The 11,535-nt window shown below is 41.8% G+C and overlaps 1 long non-coding RNA gene across 1 annotated transcript; it reads left to right on the forward strand.

The window, feature by feature from the left end:
• Positions 1-227: 227 nt before the first annotated feature.
• LOC309481384 lies at positions 228-10,925 on the forward strand. The gene is made up of 3 exons (XR_014199989.1): positions 228-8,645; positions 9,529-9,614; positions 10,629-10,925. It is a non-coding gene; the product is annotated as an uncharacterized lncRNA (long non-coding RNA).
• Positions 10,926-11,535: the final 610 nt, after the last annotated feature.

The raw sequence follows: 11,535 nt of genomic DNA on the forward strand, positions 1-11,535 counted from the left end.
AATCACAGGTGCTGGTTAATTAGTTTTGCTCAAAGTCTCTGTAGGCCGAAGAAATCTTGCAAAGGTGGACGGAAGAGCCACGCCGGATTAATTAGGTGAATAGTAGATTTTGAGTAAAACATAATTACAAAAGTGGTTAGTTTTACTCAAAATCTCTGTAACCTGAGAAAATTTTTTTTACAAGTGGACGGAAGAGCCACATCAAATCAGAATTAATAGAGCGCTAGAAAGTGCTTAGGCCTATGGGAAGATTTTGAGTAAAACATAATTACAAGAGCACGGCATATTTGCTGAAACCCGACCGGTTTTGGGTGGAATAAAATCGGGTCTGTCGAAGACGTTTGACAGATACTAAGACACGTGTCGAAAGATTAAAATCCAGAAGGGAGATTCAGCCAAAATGGGGTCATCTAACAGTAAATTAGATCATTTTTATACACCAATTTTCTGTCAAATGAGAAATAATTATGGTGGTAGATGTATGGTAGACATACAGAAACTGATCAAATTTCACGATTTTCCTGAAGCGGGGACCTTGAGTAAAATAAGACTAAATATAGTAAAAGAGTCAGTAGAAAAGAACGAGGGAAAACAGAGTAGCTGCTGTGTGTGTGTTAAACATGAGTGCAAAGAATGTGAACAGACAATAATGTGTTGGGTGGAAGAGGCTGACAGGCGAGAACGAGAGCAAATACAAAAAGAATTGGCATGTAATGTTGAGAATGTTGTGTGTGTAAAAACAGTTCCACTGGAACAGAATGCTACTAATGAACCGAATGTATGTGCTTTTCCACATGTGACTGAGGTGGCAACGGCTCCGCCGCCTGCCTACAATACAGCTCACTACCCAGTAGCAGAGATACCGGCCCTCAGGCTGGACCTCGATCTGGACCGCTTTCCACCAGCCCCGAGAACAGCCCAAGAAGCACGACTTGCAGAAGCACGAGCACAAATTGAACTGGCAGAGGCAGCCCAAAGAGCAGCGCAGGCAGAGGCAGATGCAAGAGCAGCGCGAGGGGGGGCAGAGGCCGCAGAGCGAGTGGCACACAGACTAACAGCGCAGTTTCATGCACAGTTACACGGGCGTTTGAGTGCAACGCTGCGGCACGCTACTCACGCTGAAGAGGAAAGAAAGGAGAAGAAAGAACCCCTCACAATGGTGGTTATGCAACAACGACGACCTAAACAACCCAACAAACCTGCATCTTCCTGCTCAAAACCTGCTAACCGAAAAGGACAGAGAGGAAGAGCTGCTGGAGCTGGAAAATTGAACTGTTATGTTTGTGCCACAAATGCCCACTCGCTCCGAGACTGTACAAAATGTAGAGTATGCAAGAAGGACGGACACTGGAGCAGCGCGTGTCCCACCATGAAGTCGGATTGAACCGAGGGGGCTGGAGAGCGGGACGGAAAGAGTCTGGCTTTGGGGAGCCAATCTTTGGCTGCAGCAAAGGGAAGTGAAAATATTTTTACTAACACACACACACACACACACGACGCACACACAAACACATACACTGATTTTCTTTCTGCTATCTGCAATGAAAAAACTGCTTGCAAATCTTTTTGTGTGTCTGATGATACTTTGAGCAAAGCTGTGACTGATGATTTGAGCAGTGCTGTGTGTGATGAGCGTGTGAAACTATACAAAAGCACAGGGTTTTCTGAAATGCCTATTTATCTTTTACGAGTTAAAGGGGTGTTTATTGACTTTTTAGTTGATTTTGGTGCAGCCTGTCCACATTACGACCATGTGATTTACCATGTGTTCCAAATTTAACCGGGAAAGTGTTTGAGAGCACTTCGGCCTCTGGCCATTTGATTTCTGACCGGTTAACAGAGCCGTTAGAGTGCGAAACAGAGGGGGGACGCTTTTTCAAACATGAATTTGTGTGGTCTCCCGGTTGTCCCGCACCTCTGATGGCTCGTGATTTAATGTGTAAATTAAATTTGTCCCTCTGTGCTGATTCCTATGGAATTAGCATTGAGGAGACACCACAAATTACTTGTTCCAAATTCGAGCCGAAGTGGGCTTATGAATGGCAGGTGACAGATGTTGACTGGGCAGAGAAAATTTTGAAATTGGCAAAGGCTCGAACAAACCCAGTCAACACAGAGTTTATGACAAATGATAAAATGCATTGTACATCACATGTCGTAACAGAGCGAGATTCAGATTTTGAAAAGATGTGGTTTAATTCTGTGAAGAATGAAAGTGTGAAGTTTGACCAGATTTTCTGGACAGAGAGTGTGTGCGCATTGGCTGCAGTGTTGACAGAAAGTCAGAAAGCTTGTTATCTTATGTCAGAGAACACTGCCTGCCACTTATCTGTCTCCAAGGCCATAAGCCAACAGTGGAGAGATGTGGGCCTTTTTGTGAGAGAGTGTCTATCGGCCACAGACTGGGTGAGAGTTGACACACACACAGCAGAGAGTCAGAGTATGGGGGCATTTAAATCAAAATGTGACAGGACAGGGAGAGGGGGATATTTCTGCCTCAGAAATTGATATTTCTTTGGCACAAATATCACCAAACTTGTGGGCAAAAAAAAACAAATATGATGTGGGGCTGATAAAGGGTTGTGAGCCAGTTATAATCACACCAAAATCTGATTTCAGACCATGTAAGGCACAATATCCACTGAAACGTGAAGCAATAGAGGGTATAAAACCGGTGTTTGACGCTCTACTGAAAGAGGGTGTAATTAGGCCTTGTGATGGTTCACAAGTTAGAACCGAAATTAACCGAACTCATATCTTATGTTGATGACCTTTTGATCTGTTCAGAAGATGAGTCTATTTGCAGGGCTGACACTGTGACTCTCCTGAAGCATCTTGAAAGGGAGGGACACAAGGTCAGCCTTTCAAAGCTGCAGTTTGTGAAACAGGAAGTGACATTCCTGGGGCATGTTATCAAACCAAACAGCAAAGCACTGTCACAGAAAAGGGTGCAGGGCGTAAAAGAAGCCCCAAAGCCTGAAACAAAAAACAGTTGCTGTCATTTTTGGGGATGTGTGCTTACTGTCGTACATTCATTCCCAATTATGCCATTTTAGAACAGCCTTTACGAGCCCTGACAACAGGGAAAGGGTTGAAGTCATGTGACAGACTTGTTTGGACAAGTGAAGCTGAGACAGCATTTGATAACATGAAAGCACAATGAGATATCTCGATTGTTAGACCTTCTGGTTGTAGACCATCCATTGTGCAGATGGTTGATGAAAAGCATGACCTTATGACTTCTGTTCTCCTGTAGACGCATGGTGACCGATGAGACCCTAGCCTATTTTCAACAAAACTCGACCCCGTGGCAGCGGGATTGCCACACTGTCTCCGGGCGGTGGTGGTAGCTGAACTGGCCCTCAATGGCCACAAGAGAGTTTGTAGGCTATGCTGATCTGACTTTAGGGGTCTCACATTTGGTGTCTTTGATTTTGCAGGAGCAGAGAACGTCACATTTGTCTACAGCTCGATTGAGGTATCATAAAATTTTGTTTGACATGCCAAATGTCACTGTTAAAAGGTGTGCACACCGCGTCCAGATTTGTTGGACGTTCCGCTTGATAATTGTGACAATGTCCTTTTTGTGGATGGATCTGCGTTGAAGAATCCACAAACAGGACAGAATAACGTAGGTTATGCGGTGACGACTGAATTTGAAACTGTAAGATCTGGCAAATTACCATGTCATTACTCTGCACAGGCAGCTGAATTAGTCGCTTTGACTGAAGCATGTAAACTGATGACTGACAAGTGTGTAACGATTTACACAGACTCGCGTTATGCTTTTGGGGTCAAGGATGACTTTGGTGCTCTGTGGAAGCACAGAAATTTTTTTAAGTCGGACGGACGACCAATACTGAACGCTAGGTTAGTATCTGACCTTTTGGAGGCCATTATGCTGCCAGACAAGATTGCAATTTGTAAATGCGCAGCGCATATTAATGATAAAAGTTTCGTATCAACAGGCAACGCCAGAGCTGATATGGCTGCGAAGGCAGCGGCAACAAAGCAGACTGAAGCTGATACCAGTGGCGCCACCTGCGTACAAGTTGACAATAACCTTAACAATGACATTTCTCCTTGTTTACAGAGCATGCAGTCTTTTTCCACAGGAGCTGAGAAAAACAAATGGAAGACGGCAGGCTGCAGCCTTGTTGATGGTGTATGGACATCTGTTGATGGAAAGCCGTGTCTGCCCAGCCATTTTTTCTTGCATTACGCTAAATTAATGCATGGGTGGGACCATGCATTAAAAGAGGGGATGATTATGCAAATGAGGGAATTGTGGTTTACCAAAGGTTTCACAATATATACAGAAATTTTTTTGCAAAAGATGTGTGATTTGCACCACATATAACGTTGCACGGGGCATTAAAACACCACTGGCAAGCCAGCCAGCCCCAGAGGGGCCATTTGAATATTTAATGATTGATTTCATTGAACTAACCCCGTGTGGAAAACAGAAATATTGTTTGGTAGTCGTGGATATGTGGTCACGATGGAACACACTGTGCCTAACACGCTGCCAGCGGGGGCGCTGTTGAGCGTGAAAACCAGACGGTAAAGAACAAATTGGCAAAATGCTGTGAAGAAACAGGGCTCTCGTGGGTGAAAGCACTCCCCATTGTGTTAATGTACATAAGAATGAGAAAGAGAATCAAAACAAATTTGAGCCCATTTGAAATTCTCTTTGGTAGACCACCGTTCATGGATATAACAGGGGAAAGAAGGAGGCTTCCATCGACAGATGTGTGTGAGAATGAAATGTTGAATTACTGCAAAGAGATGTCGTGTTTGTGATCTAACAGTTCTGTGCAGGTGAAAGAAGCTCTCTCTAAGAGCAAGGTAGCAGAGACGTTCCTGCACAAAATCAGACCAGGTGATTACGTGGTGATTCGAGACCTCAGGAGAAAGAGCTGGAGGGCGAAACGGTGGCTGGGACCGCTCCAAGTCTTGCTGATCACGCATACGGCGGTGAAGGTCGGCGAGCGAGCCACGTGGGTGAATGCCAATCACTGCAGGAGAGTTCCATCCATATCAGGAGAGCAACAGGAGGAGGAACCCCGACGACAAACAACAACAACAACGGTGAAACCTCTCGTGCTGCCAGGGCCACCCGAGATCGAACGGGCCTCTGGAGAGGAGCTGGCCTGGATGAGAGACGAGGGGACAAGCAAAGGTCAGACCGAGACCATTTAAAACTGGGTGGTCAGACTGCAGAATTAAAACCAACCACGAAGAAATCAACTTCAAGTGTCCATTCGATAAACCGTATCAAAGTTCACCGGTGGCAGTTTGGGTTTGTGGTAATATCATATCACCGTTTGCAAAAAGGACTGGTCAGGGTGCTGTTATCCAGCTTTAATGAATGTGGGAACTTCTGTGTATCTGCCAAACAAGGTGGTTGAAGTAAAAAAAAAAAGAAAATGTTTAGTGAAAACCCCTTAGAATATGTTGAATGATTTTCTGTGCAGTTTATGAAAATGTATGTGCTGCCAATGATAATGATGAAGATTATGATTTGGCTATTGCAATTGAATCCGCCACTGGTGTAAAAGAATACAGAGAACTGCTTATCAGTGGCTGTGTTTACATTCCTGATGGGGACACACTGCTTCAAGGGTGTGCAGTAAGTTGGAGCTGTTTGCAAGCTCAATGATCAAACTATAGGCAAAGAGAGTGTTTTAATTATGGTCAGCGGGGCCATTTAGCCTGTAATTGTAAATGGACACTCAGAAAAGAAAGTGATAACGTGAAAGTGACGTGTATTAATGTGGGTTTTTTTGAAAGTAGAACAGTATTTAAATGACGATATTAAAGTTTTCGTCTGAGAAAGAACTAAGAATGTGAACGCAGTGTTAAAGAAAGTGAAAAGAACGTACGAGTAAGTGAGGTAGAAAAGAAAGTTTAAAGGAAAGTTAATAGATGGAAGTCGTAAGAAGATTGGAGGATGCAGAAGGAACTAGCATGTAGGGAAAGATGAGAAGAAATATAGTGAAATGTATGTTATGAAAATAAAATTTCTGATAGAATTTATGGAACTATTTATGTCAAGTTAAGTGGCATAAAGATGAGGAATGAACAAAGGCAGAATGGGGAAGAATTGTGTTTTAGTGGTAATGTAATGTCTAACTTCCCTGATGTGGGCAAAAGACAAATATAAAAATTATGTTTATTTGAAAATAGATGTAAATTCTGGCAAAGATGCCTTACTGCTGGGCTAGAGTTAAAAGTTTAAGTGGTAGATAAAGTTTGATTTTAGAAGTTTATGAGAGTACAGTGTGCCAGTCCTAAATGCCTCAGAGTCTCTCTCATTCAATATCAGCTAAAAGCTGTTAACTGAGCCTGTGCGATTTAGGGATTGAGAGATGAGTAATATGATATTTTGTTTTTTGTGAAACAGCAGAGATAAGTGGGACTGACAAAATATTGATAACATTAAGTTGAATCTGCAGACTAACCACTTGATAGAGGAATACTGTTTCAACAAAGTTTTAATGAAATTGAGAGCAATGTACAAATTTTTATACTTTGTGAAGAGTCCTGAAACAAACAGTGAAAAGAGGAGAGCAAACGCTGTAAGCAGCTGTGCTCTGAAGCTTTGACTTCAAAGAAATGTGGAGTTTGTAAAATGTTGGGGGTATCATGCTGTTTTAATATTCCTGACTACAGTGACAACATAACCAATATCATCGAGCACATGAGAAAAGCTGTAAAAGAGCCGCCTAAATAACTGATAGTGAGTGGGTGGGGTGGCTGATGTCTGCATGGTCAGGGTGGTTTTATAGAATAATTCAAACTGTCTTGCCAATTGTGGGTATGGGATTACTGATTCTGTTTTGTTTACCATGCATTATGAAGTGCCTTTCCAGCTCAGTGCAGAGATTGATCAGGGCAGGGACGGTTAGCAAGGTGACGTCAGTCCAAGCAGTAAAACTGACTCTGTACCCAATAACTGATGGAGAGCAATGTGATGATTACGACAGCGATGACATGTATGCAGACATGAGTTAAATGTGTTTTCTTTCCTTTTTGTTGCCTTCCTGGGACCAGGAAAGGGATTTTCTAAACTTTGATTGTTTAGGTTTTGATGTCAATGATTGACTGTTCTATTCACTGTTTTTATTATTATTATTGTTTTCATTATTTTTATTTCTTTTTCCATTGTAAGAATGATGATATGTTCAGAGGGTTAAAAGCAGTGGCCATCCGTGTTACGAGATGGCATACAAGGACAGGGTTTGAATATGAGGAGGGTATGTATCTACTTTATCTGTGTTTTTATAGCATGTTTTGTTTTCCTACTAAATATTAATCCAACTTTTTCTTGTTTATACTGAAATGACTGAGGGTCCGACCTATAGTGTTGGGGATGTAATGACAGAGCTCGTTCGTCTAGCCCGGTTCCAGAATAAACCTTTATCTGCTTGCTGTAAAATTAAGGGTCTATCCCTGGAAAAATAGCCTGAGCTTATTTCATTTTAACCTTTTTTTTCAAACTAGTTTGCCTAATAGTTTTAATTCTAATGTTTTTGCCTAATAGTTTTAATTCTAATGTTTTTGCCTAATAGTTTTAATTCTAATGTTTTTGCCTAATAGTTTTAATTCTAATGTTTTTGCCTAATAGTTTTAATTCTAATGTTTTTGCCTAATAGTTTTAATTCTAATGTTTTTGCCTAATAGTTTTAATTCTAATGTTTTTTGCCTAATAGTTTTAATTTTAATCTTTTTGCCTACTAACTTTAAGGGTATGATCAGTGATATGAAATTCAGACATGAAGAGTATAACTGTGAATCAATTCTGATCTTGAAATGAAATGATGTAATGATGTAATGATGTTTGATCAAGAAATTAGAAGACAAGGATGAATTTTCCTTTAATACGTTTATCAGAGAATGATAAAGAGGAGGAATTTGTTGCGGAAAATTCAGTGTTTCTTATAATCATTCGTTTCCAAACTGTTTAATCATATGTTTCTGTGAGGTTTTCTAGCAGCTGAGGGGGGACAGGGAAGCGAGAGGGCCAATTTAGGTCGTAGATGAAGGCCTTTGGGTGTCTCAGGGACAAAGAACAGTGTGACCTGCACCAGGGGGTAGAAACCAGTCCGAACTAGCTGAAGATAGGGGGTATCTTTCTGGAAATTTACAAGAAACCTGGAAGGAGGAGTTCTTTTGCCAAGAAACTGTATAAAATGTCTCTGTTTTATTATGTCTAATAGGTATTCTATTTCAAGGCTGGGTGGCTGCGGCTTTTGTGAAAAGAATCCTCATTGAAATAAACCTTTTCTCTTTATTACAGTTTTGTCTCTTGAAAGTTTCTTACACCTCTGATGCTGTTTGATATTAACTATTGAAAATTGCCATTACAGGTATCTTCAATATTTACAACATTTGTTGAGAGCTGCTCTTTCTTTAGTTCTGGATCATCATCAACAATGTTTGAATCAATGTTGTCATTTGACCATTTAGAAACTGGTTCTCTTAGAAAATTTGGTCCATTTAACCATCTCTTGTTGGTTGCGAGCTGTTGTACAGTCATTCCCCTGGACGCATCATCTGCAGGGTTTTGTGAAGTATGAATATACCTCCACTGTGTCACATCAGAAGCTTCTCTGATGGCAGAAATCCTATTTGCCACGAAGGTACGGAATCTCTTGTTTTCATTCCTTATATACTTCAGGACAGATGTGCTATCAGTCCAAAAACAAGAATTTTCCAGTTGAAGCTGAAGTTGTTCTCTGAGCATTTGGTCAATGCGAATTGCCAGGACTGCAGCAGTCAGCTCCAAACGAGGAACAGTCACTGGTTTTAAGGGTGCCACCCTGGCTTTGCCAAGCAGAAAGGAAACGTGAACAGCATTGTTACAATTCTGTAGCCTCAAATAGGTCACAGATCCATATCCACTTCCACTGGCGTCTGAAAAATGGTGTAGTTGGGCGCTAACCGGTTGTCCAAAATCACATGGTTTCAAACATCTGTCAACATTGAAAGTGCTTAACTGATCCAAGTCAGTAATCCATTTAACCCACCTTTGTTCAAGAACTTTAGGAATCTCATCATCCCAGTTGTAGTTTGTTCTGCACAACTCCTGGAGGATGAGTTTGACTGGAAGTGTCAGTGGTGCAAGATATCCTAAAGGATCATACACTGAACTGATCACTGACAATATTCCACGTCTAGTTGGCATTCTTTCTTTGCAAACAGTTCTGAAATTGAAGGTGTCTGTCTGTACGCACCATTGAAGTCCTAAGGCCCTTTCCACTGGTAGTTGGTCTCGATCCAAGTTGAGCTCAGTTAGATTCTTTGATCTATCTCTTTCTACAATGGACTGTAAGACCTTACGGCTGTTACTGACCCATTGTGTTAGATGGAAGCCTCCCTTTTGACATAGAGTGGTCAGGTCTTTGACCATCTGGATTGCTTCATACTCTGTAGATAAGCTTTTTAAGCAATCATCCATGTAGAAGTTCTTATACACAGTGTCAATTACCTCTTCATTAAAGCAGTGTTGATTGTCTTTTGCAGTTCTCCTGAGAGCGAAACATTCACAACTCGGGGATGAAACTGCTCCAAATAAATGAACAGTCATTCGGAAGACAGCAACATCCTGGGTAACATCTCCACCTGTCCACCACAGGAAGCGAAGAAAGTCTTTGTCTTCCTCTCTCACTTTGACTTGGTAAAACATTGCTCTAATGTCAGTCATGAAAGCAACAAGTTCCTGTCTGAACCTCAGAAGAACTCCAATTAAAGAGCTTGTGAGGTTTGGGCCTTGTAGTAGTTGATCGTTTAAAGATGTACCTTGGTATTTTGCTCCACAGTCAAATACCACTCGTAACTTGGCTTTACGAGGGTGGTACACACCATGATGTGGAATGTACCAAACTTTACCGTCACATCGATCCAATTGATGCTCTGGTACTTTCTCAGCATAGCCTTGGATAATCATATCGTTGACAAAGTCTGTATATTCTTGTTGAAATTTTACATTCCTTTCAAACTTTCTTTTTATCCCCACAAGACGCTGTTTGGCAATGTTTAGATTGTTAGACATAACAACATCTTTGTTTTTGAAAGGTAGCTTCAAACTATAATGTCCATCTTTGAAGCTCACAGATTTCTCCATGATTTCCATGAACTTTGCCTCCTCTCTGGACATTTCTTCTTTGTCCTCTGACATTTTTTCATTGAAATCATGCTGGTATTGCTTTTCCAATAGCAACTCCAAGGTTTCAACAGAGATCCTATTTACTCTAGCAGTATGTTGTTCATTTTGATAACTGCCTAGAGAACCATTGACGACCCACCCCAATAGGGTTCGTATGGCATAGGGACCATCTCCCTGACTATTTACTACTTCCCACGGTTCAAGTAATTTGGAGGCGTTGGTACCTATCAACAACTCCACTTCAGCTTGAATGTGCGGAATGTGAATACCATGAAGATATGGCCACTTGGTTAGGTCTTCCTGATTGACCATGTTAGTTTGGTTTACAGGCATTTGTTAATTCATAAAAAGTATTACCATCAAGACTTGAAATCTCCAAGTTGTTTACCACATAGCTTGAGACTGTTGTTTTGGGACTCATAGTAAGCAAACAAATTTTTGTCTTTCGTCCATTTAGGTGCAGCTTCCTCATCAAACTTTCTGAACAAAAAGTAGAAGTACTGCCTGTGTCCAGAAATGCATAGGTCTGAACAACTTGGTTGCCCCTTGCAGACTTTACTTGGACTGGAAGGATAGGTAAGATACCACTGCCACTCCCGGCCCCTATATGACCACATGTTTGGGCAGGTACCAGCGTGTTGTTGATAGTTGGTTCTACATACTGTTCATAGTTTGTGTTGACAGCTTTATCAACCTTGAGCTCCTTGAAATGAATGTGAAGTACACTGGGATGTTTCTGGTTGCACACTTTGCAAGTTAAAGCTGCCGTCGGCAACATTTTTTTGATCATATTCAGTGTAATCGACACTATAATCCGACAGAACAACATAAATAACGTGGTTTTAGAAAAAAACCCGAGCTTCTAACTCCACCTGGAGCGTGTTATTTGTTTTGCAAAAATCCAGCGCTCCCGCTTCATCAGGTCCAATCAGCGCAGGGGGGGGTGATATCTGACTGTCAATCACAGGTCGTGCACACGCGCCACAGATCCCCCCTCACTCGCGCACGTTAATATCACATGCACATGCCACGCCTGAAGTTCGCCTGGAGATTGCATGAAGCGTGATGGCGGAGAGAAAATCTACTAACAAGCTTCCAATTCCTCGGTTATTGCTATCTATGGATAGATTAGCCAGGGCTGCCTACCTCCGAGTCCATGGTGTTGATAGATGCTGAAGAGACACGCGTTCACAGAAAATCAGGTACACACGCACAGTGACGCACTGACGAGCACGACCTCGATGGGAGGGTGCTCGCTGGTAGTGGGGAGGGGCATGAGAGTTGTAAACATTCAAAATTTTGGCTAATCGACCCAATCTGCCAGACTTGCCGACGGCAGCTTTAAGCGCCTTTTACATTCTTTG

Source organism: Leuciscus leuciscus (genome assembly GCF_965113295.1).
Source record: "Leuciscus leuciscus genome assembly, chromosome: 1".
Classification (NCBI taxonomy): Eukaryota; Metazoa; Chordata; class Actinopteri; order Cypriniformes; family Leuciscidae; genus Leuciscus; species Leuciscus leuciscus.